We start from the raw sequence: 13,543 nt of genomic DNA, 5'->3' as shown, positions 1-13,543 counted from the left end.
AGCTGTGGATCCGAGTCCTGGGGTGCGACACCTGAATGATGCAGGGATGACCGGAGAGTTGGGACCCTAACGTAGATCCAGATCTAAGCCAGCCATTGAAGACGTTTCCCTTTGCAGCTCCACTAACATGGAGCAGGTTTCTCCTAGTGGGGCCTGAGGGAGAAACGCAGCCATCCAAGAACCTCTGAGTAGAAACACTGATCTCTTTTGGTTGTGCCGAATGACCCCAAAACCTAGTCTAGTAAATAGATGCCTGTTCCCTGCAAAAGCTCCGAAGAAAACAAACAGTGAGTCCTGTGGTTCAGAGAAGTTCTGAAAGGGACCAGGGCTGCCAGGCGGTGGGTGCCGAGCCAGCAAGGACTTCGGCTGAGCCAGCTGGCCGTCCCCAGGCCTCCATCCAGAGTGGCCAGGCACCTAATTAATGATGGGGTGGAAACCCAAGCCAAAGACCACCTCCAGCAGCCCTCTGGACTGAGCCACTGCCTCCCTGCAGACAGTGTCTGGTCCGTGGGGGCTGCCGTAACTGAACACGGCAGACCGAGGCCTTGAATGAGACTCATTCCCCATGGTCTGCAGGCTGGAGGTCCAAGACCAAGGTGCCAGTGGGGTCCATGTCTGGAGAGAGCCTGCTTCCCGGTTCATAGACAGCTGGTCACAGGATAACGCTGCCCTTTTCTGCTCTCAGGTGCCCAGTCCCCCCACTGGTCTCCCCTCGGAGGCTGTTCAGCGTGCACCCCCTCTGCTCCCTTAGGGTGACGGTGCCCTCACAGCCAGCCCTTCTCCCCTGACCCACCTTTAAAACACACGGACATGTTTTAGAACATTTCCAGGTGAAAATCTGTGTTGGCTTGGGGTCCCCCGAGGCCACCACTCTCTCCGCTCCTTCCCAGCCTCGCTTCTTGGAAGAGCAGCTGCCTTTCCACTCCTCCATCCTCCAGCCCTCCAGAGTCGGGCCTCCGCTCAGACCTTCTGCAGAAGGCAAAGGGAGAGGAGGCAGGCCCATGTCTGGACCAGCACAAACATTTCTGCTGCATCTACAAGCCAGGCGGACAGCCACCTGAAACTCCGGAGCGCCCACAGCTGTGTCAGTTGGGTGTTGTTCGACCCCCACCCGAAACTCACGCTTACACCCTATACATTCATTTGGGGTGGCGGTGTGTGCTCAGCCCTAGGTGATGCGTGCTGTAGGCTCTAAGCCAGTCGAGACAACCCCAGGCCCCATGCCAGATACTAACCTGCCATGTCTGAGGAAGGGGCCACCTGTGGCCCAGTTCTGGCCAATCTCACAGAAGGCAGAGCCTGCTGAGCTCTTCTTAGGAAGATTCTGCTTCCTTGATAACAGGGAAGATGCAAGGGGAGAGCTTGCTTGTGGCATCCTTTCCCCATCGCCCTGCCCTGACATGGATGTGATGGCTGGAGTTGCAATGGCCAACTTATAACCATGAGGTAGAAACATGAAGACAAAAGGATGGCATGGGGGTGGAGGAGCAGGTGGCCTAGGTACATTGTCAGCCCACTCTCGGACCATGCCACAGGACTATTTATATAGATGAACAAGAAATATCCTCTATGTCCCACAGTCAAAGGCATTTAGTAACTAACACGGCCCTGCCCCAAATCCAGACTTCCTTCTAGAGTCCCTAACTGGCTTGATGACCCAAGCCAAAAGTCTGGGCCTCTTCCTTAGACTAACCTCATTTCTCCTTCCTCTATCTGATTGTTGACTGGATTTCTTGGGGTCGTTCCCTCTCTTCCTTCTTACTAGTGCTTCCTTTCTCCAACCACCGTCATCTCTCAGTTCGATTACTCCGCAGCTCCCAGTTGAACGTGCATTTGAATCGCATCGTTTCAACCCACCTGCCACACTGCCCCCGCCTTTGTAAACTGGACATCCGCTTACTGCCCTGTTTGAAAAGCCAGCAATGCCTCCTCACCCAAAGCACATAGCATCCCATCACACCCAAGCAGCCCACTCAACAATCAACGACCGAAGGAATGCTGCATGAATGAATGGATGAGTGTAAACTTACTGTGTGGATGGTGTAGTATTTTGCTTTCGTGTTTACATATCATCTGTTTTACCCAAGTGTGAGCTCCTTGAAGCCAAGATTTCATGTTGCTCATCCCTGAATCGCTGACACTTCGCACACTGCTCAGTAAACAGCAAATATTCAATAAATGTTGCATCGAACGAAACAGGACAGAGGTCCTCCTGCATCGTGGGGACAAGCAAGCTCATGTTTTCTCATGTCATGTGACCCACAGCGGCTCAGACACAGCTTTGTACCGAAAGCACAGAAGACGTGCTGAATTCAGATGACCTGTTTTCCCATTCTCTTCTGTCAAATACTTTCTGTGTGACCTTGGGCAGGGTAATTAGCTCTCTAAACTCAGCTTCCTCTTACAAGAGCCAGGTGTGGTCATGCTTCTGTCATGGAGGGAGGGCGAGGATTACATGGGGCAGCATGTGTAAACTACTGCTCTCGGCCCGGACGTTCCTGTGCTCGGGCCACCATAACAAAGACAGAGACTCGGGGCTTAAACAACAGGAATTTATTTTCTCCCAGTCCTGGAGGCTGAAAGTCTGAGATCAAGGTGTCAGCAGGGCTGGTTCCTCCTGAGTCCCCTTTCTTTGGCGTGTAGATGGCCGTCTCCTCCCTGCGTCCTCACGTGGTCGTCCCTCTGTGTGTCTGTGTCCTGATCTCCTCTTCTTATAAGGACCCCAGTCATGTGTAACTAGGGCTCACCCCAAGGACCTCATTTTACCCTAACCACCTCTCTAAAGGCCCCCATCTCCAAATACGGTCACATTCTGAGGTCTCGGGGGGTGGGGCTTCAACATAGGAATTGTGTGGGGCGCAATTCAGCTCCTAACATGCTGGCGTATAGAGTGCCATTGACACGTAACAATATTACTAGTAAATACAATTTTTGATTGAATGATCATTTATTCCCATATTTATCATTTATTCACTTATGCACTAAGAATACACGAGTCAAGTGCCCTCCGTGCGCTAGATGAGATGAGCTCTTTGCCCAGGAGCTCCCTCTCCAGCTGGGAGACAAAGCGATGGTCACAGCATGCCTGGAGGACACGTCTTCACCTTCTCAGCTGTGACCCAGGGGGTTAAACAGTGAAATCCCAGGCCGCCGCAGCCGGGGGACAGTTGCTAACATCACACGAGAAATACAAAACTATGTTCCTGAGCAAAAGGGGGAATCGTTTGTCTCCACTACCCGTTGGCAAGTTGCCCACCGTCAAGAGCTTTAAAATCGGAGACACAGAGGGACGCAGAGCGCTTCGGGCTGTGTGACTGGAGAGAACTGAGAACCGAGGGACGGTGTCAGGTGCTTAGTGGACTGGACGGGAAGAAAGGATCCTCCTTGGAATCAGAGCCAATGAGCTTCCTGCTTAAAACTCGACCTGCGAACATAAAAGACCAAGACTCAAACCACAATTAGCACTAAAATGGTGATTAAAAAAAGGGTGGATTGTCAGTGAAACACTTGAGATAAATGGAACGAAACAGGCATACACGCACACCTGCACACCATGTGCATGCACACACACACAAGCACACATGCATGCTCTGCAGACCCTGGGCCACAACCAGAGGTCAGCCCAGGGTAGTGAGAAAACAGAGAGTTGTCTGGGCCACACAGTGGGATGGAAAAGACGCTTGAATTACGTGCTACAGACTGATTATTCATCACACAGTTTATCACATGTAATCGTGCTTGAATTAACTGTGGGCTAACACGGACTTAGTGTGTACACGGGTTATAATGCTCTCACCTGATTTTTTCATTGTCTTTTATAGTGACATTTTCAAGAATTCTTCTAGGCCTTATGACAGCTGTCTGGACCGGGTAGACCAGTAGACCAGTATAGGACCCACTATGCTGAAGGAAACCAGAATGCATCACCCCAAAATATGCTTCTTTCACATAAAAACTGTTTGGAGCTAAAGCCACTTAAGAAAACAGCAGGAGCTGGGGCTGGCCTGATGGTGTAGTGGTTAAGTCTGGCCCACTTGATTTGGCAGCCTAGGTTCAAAGGTTCGTATCTTGGGCGTGGACGTACACCACTCATCAGCCATGTTGTGGTGGCATCCCACACACAAAATAGAGGAAGATTGGCATAGATGTTAGCTCAGGGCCAATCTTCCTCAGCAAAAAAAAAAAAAAAAAAATACCAGCAGGAGCAAGAAGGATGCTCTGACCTCCCCTTCTTCCTGGAAGAGGAGGACAAGATCCCACATGGGAAATGATCTCCCTGTGTCCAAAGGAAAGTAACCTTCTTGTCATCAAAGATGGGAAGTTGAAGTGGAGAGAATTCTGCACAACAGAGCTGTTAAAATAATCCCCATCTTCCTTCAGCCTCCTCATAGATTTTAGTTACTTCACAACTGCCTCTCTTTGTTCCACCCGGAGTAAAAGCATTTAGGTTTTGTGGCTTCTTTGGGTCTTCATTCCTTAGGGGAGCTCCCGTGTCAGGAAAGCTTACATTGAACAAATCTGTGTGTTTTTCTCCTGTTGATCTGTCTTATGTGAGTGTCATTCTCAAGCCCAGCTGGAGATCCCAAGAGTACAGAGGTCAACCTTTCCCCCTGCAATACCTCTGCTGTCCCCAGGTCAACAGCTATCAGGGTCCTGTGCTCTCACAGAACTGAACATGCTCCGTAGACGCTGCAGATGAGATTTCCAGAAAGAGCTGACAGGTGAGGAAGGGCTATAGACCCAGCCTTCCAGGCTGTCGGAGGAGCCTCAGCTGCCCCAGAACCGGTAAGCACTGTCCCTGAGCACAGGGTGACAGCAGCAGCATCGCGGGCTCCTGCAGCTGGATTTCAGCCAACCAGGAGAGTCGTGCGCATGCGAATGGCATTCAGCGTCTTAATCAGATAAAGTGAGGAACACATTTTCCCTTACAGGTGTTTAACGATACACATGACTGTCACCATGCTCATGCTGATTGCGCATAAATGCTAAGTAGTTCATCCAAACGCCTACGTTGGGAGGACATGTCCTCAGCCAACACCAGCCACACCTGGGGGGCGAGAGCCTGCAGAAGGGAGGAGTCCGCAGGTCCCCGAAGAGCTGGCGCCTGGACCCCAAGAGGCGGGCTGGCCCCAGTGTCTCCTCTGGTGAGTGCTCGTAGCATCCCAGGTTCACAGCCCCAAGAGATGATGTCCTCAGGCGTCCTCGCCAACCGCCAGGCTCTCCACGGAAACTGATGCTCCTCAGCTCTGTGACCCCACTGTCACTGCTAACGTGGGGGGAACCCAGGCTTCCTTCACAGCTGAGTGGCAGGGATGGTCTGTGATCACACGGGTGGGGGCCAGACTCCAGCCTGCTGCAGCGTGGGAGTCTCAGGCTCAGTCCACCAAGAGCCAGGCCCTCATGGTCCTCAGACTCAGGAAAGACCCACGGTGAGAGTTCTCCTGACATGGGATCCACAAAGATTCCACAAGGTACGGAGATGTCTCTTACCCAGCCTAGCGAAGGTTTCTCCTTCCAAGCGGATTGCAGACAGGGATCTACAGCCTCAGGGGCCTCAGCAGGACCAGCCCCCGAAAGGAAGGGAAGAGTCCGCACCCCCCTGCCTGGTTCACAGGAATCGTCACATTTACCCAACTGTTTTTCAGACTCCGAGCTGAGCAAACACCGGGTTTCATTTGCTCCTCGTGACGAAGGAAGACACTAGGGCTTAAAGAAGTTCCTGCACCTAGAAACCGGAGAACAGGCGCCCGAGGCCAGAGCCAGTCACTCTGCCAGCAGAGAAATAGGTTGTGAAACTGCAATTTAAGGCAAACACGATTAGTTTTTTAAAAAAAAAAAAAAAGATGTGGTTTATAACTAGAGTAAAGCAGTTTGTTTTCTGGACTGCACTGGGCAGAAACCAGGAGACCAGCTGCTCTCGCTGCTGCCAGGTGAGGTGTGCCCATGGGCACCCCCGGCCAAGGGCTGGACGCCAGACCCAAGACCACAGGGTCTAACTTTTCGTGGTACAGTTTGGTTATCATGTCAGATAAAACCAGGCTTTCCAAGGAGAGCTGAGCCCAGAGAGGCGAAATCCTAGCTGTTGTCCACCCCAGTGTGAGGAAAGCGTGAGGAGGAGAAATCAGGTAGACTCCATGTGCCTGTGTGTGTGCTGAGTGCACGTGTTTGTGTCTGTACCTGTGTGCATGTGCACATGTGATTTCTCTGTGTGCTTTTGCGTGTGCGCGTGTGTGCTGTGTACATGTGTTCGTGTCCGTACCTGCATGCATGTGCACATGTGTGATTTCTCTGTGTGCCTTTGTGTGTGCGCACATGTGGGTGCGTGTTTGTGTGTGTTTGTGTATGCCCACGTTTTTGTGTTTAAGTGTGTGTTTCCACATTGTTCTTTCATAGGAAATAAACGATGTCCCGGAGGAGAGTAATCTTGACTACCTTTCCGAGGTGGGTAGCAATTATATTTCTGAAGCCACACATTACTACTTAAATTTTAATTTCACCTCGTGACTCCTCCTTTCCAGAATGCCTTCTCTCAGAGTAGTATATAGAACTACTTTTAGAAGTATTATAATAAAGACAGCAGCACCTCCTTTGAGTAATATTGTCTTCAACATTATCTATTAGACCATTATTTTCAAAGTTAATGCTCATCATTTTATCAACATCAAAAACATTAATAATAATCCTTCAAATAATTCCTACCATATCCTCACTTTTAAACAAATTTATCGATTGATAAGCTGGCAGCAAATACTAGTTAGGGTTACCAGGTCTCCTTAGTCACAATATTTAATACCTCACACATAACTTTTCTGCTAGAATGAAGAAAACCACTTATTTTCTTTGGAGCATTGACTCTTGCAAATATATTTCTCTCAAGCAACCTTGTTTAGGACTTTCAACAAAGAATGTTGGTCAGCACAGTGACCTCTTAAAGAAACAAATACATAGACAGCCCCTCCGCAGACACACACAAAGTGGAGACAGAGTGATGAAGATGTCTGTTCTATATTAAATTCAACATGTTTGACCAAAAGAAGCAGATTACCAGGAGGCAATGAGGAACGCTTTGAACTCTCAAGTCTGTGTCTCCTGGCAGAGACTGTAATGGAACGTGTCAGAACTGGAGCGAAATCACATGAATGACAGAATGAGGTGACGCTCTGGGACTGAGGAATGAAGAGAAGCACAAGTCTGAGATGGATTTAACATCTTGAACTGGGAAGATGGTGGTGCCAGTGGCAGAGACAGAGGCCACCCCATGAGTCTCTGGGGAAACAGTAACAAATCGAGGCAAAGTCATGGGACAAGATGTTCTGTCCAGTGCTGAAGATTCAGAAATAAAAATCAGCAGAAGTCAGAGCTGGATACCGATTTTAAAACCGTGCACTTGGAGGTGCTGGTGGGTTCCCTTGAAATATGTTTAGTTCTCAGACAGTCTGGAGATGATTTTGAGAGGCCCAGGGTTTGCACGTTCAGGACCACTCTCAGGTGTGGGTTGAAGAAAGAAGGAGAAATCAGCAAAGGAGAAAGAGGGAATGATGGTGAGAGGGAAATGGGACATAGAGAAAGTGTAAAACCACCAGAGCTGAGCAAGGACAATGTGTGGCGTGTGTCGGGACAGACGCGTGGGCGGCTCAGGAACAAGAACAAGAGCTGTGTGAACTGCTCACCTCTAGACAAAGACCATTGCCTGGAGGGTCTCTGTGCGGCTGAAAGGGGCTAAGACATGGAGCTCTTGGCATGGCGTCCCCTCATGGCACGGCCACTGCATGTCTTTATCAGCAATATCATGTCGTCCTGGAAGGCGCACATCCCGACAGCCACGGTCCTCATCATCCGGTTCCTCCTGACTTCTCCAGCCGTGTTCTCACTGCATAACTTTTCCCACACATTTGGTTACTTTCTTAGACTCCTTCTTCCAGAATTTTCTCATCCTATTCATTATACCGTAACTATCCTGACCCATAATCGGTAGTCGCTACTCCACTCTTTTTTCATCATAGTTGTACATACAGAATTATCAAAATAAATGCAGGATGTTTTTTATTTGATTCAATTTATTCTTCAAGCATATAAACTTGTGAGGCATGTGTTGGAGAAGAGAGAAGGAGGGCTGGCCCAGTGGCACAACGGTTAAGTGTGCATGTTCCACTTCGGCGGCCTGGGGTTCTCTGGTTCAGATCTCAGGTGTGGACTTGGCACCACTTGGCACTCCATGCTGTGGTAGGCGTCCCACATATAAAGTAGAGGAAGATGGGCACGGATGTGAGCTCAGGGCCAGTCTTCCTCAGCAAAAAGAGGAGGATTGGCAGCAGTTAGCTCAGGGCTAATCCTCCTCAAAAAGAAAAAACAAAGTATAGAGAAGAGAGAAGGAGACAGCGGTCATGGATGTCTGCTGGCAGCTCGTGTTTTGGAACAAGGACATCACTAACAGAACCGGATTTTAGGCCTGACTCCCACTGATTGGAGAGCAGAATTTGACTGCTTACTAGATCTGTCCAGCCTCACCAGTCCCAGCTACAAAGAGGGAACACTAACAACTATCTTCGTGACATTATTGCAAAGAGTGTGGACTATAAGCCATGAGCACATAGTGAATATTCAATAGTAATTAACCATTGATGATACTATTAGTCTGCTAGAGCTGATGTAACAAATATCACAGATGGGGCAGCTTAAAAAACTAACATTGTTTCTCAGTTCTGGAGGACAGAGCTCCCAGATCAGGGTGTGGGCAGGGCTGGTTCCTCCTGAGGCCTCTCTCCTCAGCATGTGGGTGGCCATCATCTCCCGTGTCCTCACATGGTCTTCCCTCTGTGTGGGTCTGTGTCCCCATCTCCCTTTCTCATAAGGACACCAGTCACCTAGGATTAGGCCCAACTCGGATTAGACCCTAATGACCTCACTTCACCTTAATCACCTCTTTAAAGGCCCTGTCTCCAAATACAGTCACTTTCTGAGATTCTGGGGTTTGGGGTCTCAACACATGATCTTTTGTGGGACACAACTGAGCCCATCACACTAATTCAAACAATAGTACTCACAAACACTCAATGTGCAGTGCCCAACAGGTCATTGAATGTATTCTTTGAGAGAAGGGTTAGGTTTTTAGTAGAAATAAAAATGGATAAGTTAATGCTTCTTCTTGAACAGTTGCTTAAAGCCAGGAAAGAAGCTTCTGGAAAGATAACATGTTTTCTCCTCCTTCAACTTCCAGGGTGGGAAGCTTAACATGGAATTTGTAAAATGGAGCAGTGGATGCAACTGCGGCTGAGATGCACAAGTGCTGGGCCACCCGAGGGAGAGTTGTGGAGAAGAGGCTGAAGGACCACAGGAAGAACCCAAGAGGAGAGCCTGCTGTGAGGCTTAATGGGAAGAGATGACACTGCCTGCTCAACAGCTCCGGCATGCCTCAGTTTCCCTCCCAGAGTGGAGACAACCCATGCCCGCAAAGCGAGGATCTCATACCTGTAGCACCTCAGCCAAAAGCTGAGGGTCCTCTCCCCATGGCTGGGCTGGGAACGGGAGGAATGACAGCTCCCTTCGATGTGTTTCCAGACCTCTTACCATCAACAGAGCAGCGGAGGCCACAGGAGAGGAACATAGGATAGAAAGGAGAGTTATCCTGACAATCCCGACAAAGCAGCCACATTCCAACAACCAGCTTCTCATCTAAAATGACATGCTCCCTTCCTGAAGCTTCTGCAACCTGACGGCCCAGTCAATGGACACAAGGAAAGGAGGCAACAAAATATTAAGTTAAAGGATGCTCTGTTCCCTGGGATTTCCATTGCATTCCCAGCCCTAAACACTAGGAGTGCCCCAAAAAAGTGGATTTGATAAAGGACATTAAATCATTTCTGGACTATTGATTTCCAAACCAATTTCAAAGTCTATAATGGCAATAATGCTCTTTTGTCAGGCATGGGAAAGAGCCAGTCTCGGCCAAACACTTACCATCAAAGTAAATATTGAATATTGGCAGATGTTTTTAAATTTTTGCCTACTTTCAAAATTTATTTCCAATATCTTGTTCCTTCCAATGTTTTCCAACGATAATATAGTATCAATTTCTCAGAGAATCTAGACTGGGGGAGTTAATCCCAACATAACAATGCTTAATATCCTGACGTACACTCTTATTAAGGATTTTTTTTCCTCTAACCACTTTAATTAATGGTGGCCTACAGGATAAGATTGGTCCTCTAGACCAATTGACATGGTGTTGATTCTGTGGTTTACTTAGAAGAAAATACACTATGAAAGAAAAGTAGAAAGAAAGAGGGAAGGAAGGAAGGAGAGAAGGAAGAGCTTTTACAGCAGGAAGGAATATTTTTTACTCTTATCATAATTAAATGTGAGAAATCATGTGTGTTGGGCTCAACTTACACAAATAATTGTCTTCCTTCAATTCTTCATTTCCAAGATATTTCTGGCCTAAATATATACCCTTCAAACTGGTGTGTAAGTCACTAATTTGCTGCCTTTTCTTGCCTCCAGATCGGATGCCGCTGGAGAGCTACCATCTGTCATTAGATTTCCATCACAGGACAGCTCTGGGAAGTCACTCAAGGCCTCCAATGTGGTAAGGAGAGAAAGAATCCCCTGGAAAGATAAGTTCAAATACTGTAACTAAATGGCATTAACTGGCCAAGCTCAGTCTACAGGTCTATAAACGAGGTGGGGCCTCCAACATCCTTCACGTGTAGAAGAAGCAAGAAGCTGTGTTCACCTCTATGAGGCTCCTTGGGGGGAAATGGTACAAAACATAAAAATTCAGTGTCTCTTCCTTGGAAGTGGTGTTACAAGAACTCTTATCTTCCGGTATCTCTTCTTTCTCATCCCCATGAGATGCATGGCTCACTTGAAATGACCCCTCATATGCACACCGGAAGAATACTAAGCCGCGAGCGCATGGTAGGGGAGCATGGGATCCTTGATTAGAGCGACTTATAATATTTCAGAACATCCTCTGTCCGTGTTGTGAAAATGCCCTTAACTCTGAGAAAACCTCAACTTGACTGTTCTTATATTATTTTCCCCTGAATGGTCCCCTGATTGGTACCATCAAGACGTCTTTATCAGATTTCGCTCTCAGCTAAGCCAGCAAGAGGGAGCCGCAGGGCCAGAGAAGAACATTTAGCGTTCAGAGCATTGACTAATAGGAAAGACGGTGAAAGGAGGACCAGTGGAGGCAGCAAAAACATCCATAACCCATGTGGGTGTCACTGTGTTACGTGCCGGGGCCACCATTAGGTGGCATGATTCTGGCTCTTAGCCCATAGCCAACTTTTAGAGCCATTCCTCCTACATGCTCCCCCTACATGATGCCAGTAGCCAGACAGAGATTCTGGAGAAATCCAGGGGCTTCCTCATGAGAAACGGTCGAGGGTCCCTCCTCCGGGTCGCTGTGGACCCGTCAGCCAGCCTCGCCAAGTCCACGTCCCGGCTGTCCGTCAGGGTGACTGATCACAGCTCCACTCTGGGCTCCACCTCATTTTCAAGTGACTTCTTTTTTTCTGTGATTCATAAATCCTCCTTTTCATGTGAAGCTTCTATATGATACTCTATCAAATGCCTTTTGAAAGCCTCCGCGGAAAATATAACGTGCGTCCCGGACCTCCTTCTCTCAGCTATTTCTTCAGTAATGGAATCAATTTTTTAAAAAGGGAGACACGGCAGGACAGCGACGGTTCCTGGATATGCGGCGCCTCCCCCTCGAGGCTCCCGGAGCACCTCCTGAAGACTCTAATTTACCCTCATCATGCACCTTCGGGGACAGGAAAAGATAAATTCTAGATTCTTCCTGTGTGAAAATCTCTACTTCCTCAACATCCTTTAATAGGCGCTCTCAAAAATAATCCTCTTTCCAAATGGAGGGGAGCACATACTGTCTTCACATAACGGCAAATAGTGCGGCATCTGGACGGGCCCAGGGGCCAAAGCCTGTTCCCTGTGTCATCTGGCCCCCACCCTGGGAGGAGGGGCTTTCTCTCTCTCTCTTTTATTTTTAATTAATTTTTCCAATTTTTTTTTGACCAGTTTTAGATTCACAGCAAAATTGAAAAGACAGTACAGAGATTTCCCCTACACCCCCTGTACCCCCACATGCACAGCCTCCCCAACTATGAACATCCCCCACCAGACGGAACGTTTGTGACAGCTGATGAACCCACATTGACACGTCATCACCACCCAGAGTCCACAGTTTCCATCAGGGCTCACTCTTGGTGTTGCACGTCCTATGGGTTTGGACAAGGGTCTAATGACGTGGATCCACCATTAAAGTATCGTAGAGAGTGGCTTCACTGCCCTAAAAATCCCCTGTGCTCCACCTGTTCGTCCCTCCTGCAAGCTAAGCCCGGGTGTGGAGGAGCACAGCCCTGGAAGACGGAGTCTGCTCCCAGCCAAGGATTCTAATCAGCAGCAGAGACACTGTGCAGCTTCAGGTGCTCCCTGTGGTCTCATTGTTTCGCTTTCCCCGCCCTTTCGAAGCTGAGTCCAGGACTCCCTGACTGTCCGTTTACACACAAGGTGACATACACGCCAGACCCTCCACCATATCTCTTTCCTCAACTGTTCACACGTTGGGGTCTGTCTGTTAGATTCAAGAACTCTGCCTCCACGTCCCAAAAAAGAAAAGCCAAGTTCCAATGGAATTCATTTAAGTTATCTCATAGTGGAAAAAAAAAAAACCCAAATAGCTAAATTCACCTCCTGATAAAGAAACCTGAGAGGATTTTTTTTATAATATTCCTTAAAAATAGCTTCTACGTTAGCCTCTCTGTGTTAAGAACTTAAGACGATAATAGCCCAGTGATTTGGGGCCCATTTCCCTTAAAGACCTTTTGATATTTGGAAGTTTCTTCGGGGCTCTGTCCTCTGAAAGAGCTGAATAAATGGAGGAACTCTGACAATGAGGTTTGGTCTAATAGCTCCCTGATCATGGCTGCTCAATGGCTCGAGGTTCTGACTGATTGCACCTGCTCAGCGAGGTCCCTGTCACAATGGTGACCGTTCCACACGGGGCTGTCTGCATTTCCTAATTAAACCCCTTTGTCGGAGCTTTATGTTCTAGCTGTAAAAATCAGTGTCTTCTAAAGCCCAAGATACCAGCTGAAGAGACTTTAAAAAGAAGTCACTTAAACCCCGCGTTCAGGGGCTGGGAGATTTAGAAGGTGGGGAGCTGGCAACGAGAGAAAATAATATTTCATCCCTTGTCTCAATTTTCTGCTTAATCCTAGTGTTCCAGAGGAAATGTTTTTCCAAAGTATTTTCACTCCACGAAAAATATTGTCCTTCTAAAACATCGACCATGTCTTTAGATGAAAACTCGTCACTTAGAACATTCAATATACATATCTGGAAATTAGCTGACTCACCCAGCACGTTGGCCCTGTGTTAGCTTCGAGAAGTAGACGTGAGCCAGCGCACAGAACTCTAAATCAGCGTCCCCAAGGGCATCCCATGGATCATCTCCATCAAGTCACCTAGACTCCCCAAGCTCCATCCTGACTTTCAGAATGACCGTCTCTGGAGTGGA

At 48.3% G+C, this 13,543-nt stretch overlaps 1 long non-coding RNA gene across 1 annotated transcript; it reads right to left on the bottom strand.

The window, feature by feature from the left end:
• Positions 1-2,560: 2,560 nt before the first annotated feature.
• Positions 2,561-11,811, bottom strand: LOC139042485 (uncharacterized). The gene is made up of 4 exons (XR_011499231.1): positions 9,469-11,811; positions 7,671-7,878; positions 3,797-5,795; positions 2,561-3,424 (listed from the first exon to the last, which is right to left on the bottom strand). It is a non-coding gene; the product is annotated as an uncharacterized lncRNA (long non-coding RNA).
• Between the last annotated feature and the right edge of the window lie 1,732 nt (positions 11,812-13,543).

The sequence above is a fragment of the Equus asinus genome, chromosome 29 (genome assembly GCF_041296235.1).
Source record: "Equus asinus isolate D_3611 breed Donkey chromosome 29, EquAss-T2T_v2, whole genome shotgun sequence".
NCBI classification, from domain to species: Eukaryota; Metazoa; Chordata; class Mammalia; order Perissodactyla; family Equidae; genus Equus; species Equus asinus.
Note: the sequence above shows the minus strand (reverse complement) of the source record. Positions and strands in the feature narration are given on the sequence as shown.